This window comes from Penaeus monodon, chromosome 22, assembly GCF_015228065.2.
Source record: "Penaeus monodon isolate SGIC_2016 chromosome 22, NSTDA_Pmon_1, whole genome shotgun sequence".
In the NCBI taxonomy this organism is placed as follows: domain Eukaryota; kingdom Metazoa; phylum Arthropoda; class Malacostraca; order Decapoda; family Penaeidae; genus Penaeus; species Penaeus monodon.
In genome coordinates this window covers 35,116,443-35,116,993 of record NC_051407.1, presented here as the reverse complement: position 1 = coordinate 35,116,993, position 551 = coordinate 35,116,443, and the positions used below count along the sequence as shown (strand labels likewise).

Sequence of the window (551 nt, the reverse complement as noted above, 5' to 3'; positions counted from 1 at the left end):
TTTTTTGCAGCGGTGTAGCAGCGCAGTATGGAGAATCTCAGCTTAATAAGAATACCAGTAATGAATGCTTAAAGTTAGATAAGGAGGGAATAAACGTAGAGCTGGCGTGACGACATCGAGGAGACGGCGAACAGCTGTGACAGCTAACTTCATAATAACTTTAAGAACAATGATAAACAGGAAGCGACTGACCCGACGGCGAGCAGAGTGACGCGGATGGGCAAATAACACCTAAAACAGGCAAGAACAAACGACAGACCGCAAGCGAGACCGACGACTTGGAGGAGACGGTGAGAAGGCGTCGTCGAGGTGACGCCGAGCCGTGGTCCTCCCCGGCACGGAGTCACGTCCATCAGAAGGACACCCACGAGAGACCACGATCAGCGTGCGTGGGCAGTAGCTCTGCACCAGGTGGAAGCCGATGGAGAGGCCGCATGCGGAACTCCGCCACCAGGCAGCTGTAGTTACCTGGCGAAGGAATAGTTTCCCTGAGTCTGGGCTAACAACAGTTTTCTAGTTAGAAGAAAAAAGCAAAGGAAAACGGAGTCGCA

General features: G+C 52.3%; 1 pseudogene; it reads right to left on the bottom strand.

The window, feature by feature from the left end:
• LOC119587097 overlaps positions 1 to 551 on the bottom strand; it is an 83,114-nt pseudogene that overhangs the window by 22,246 nt on the left and 60,317 nt on the right.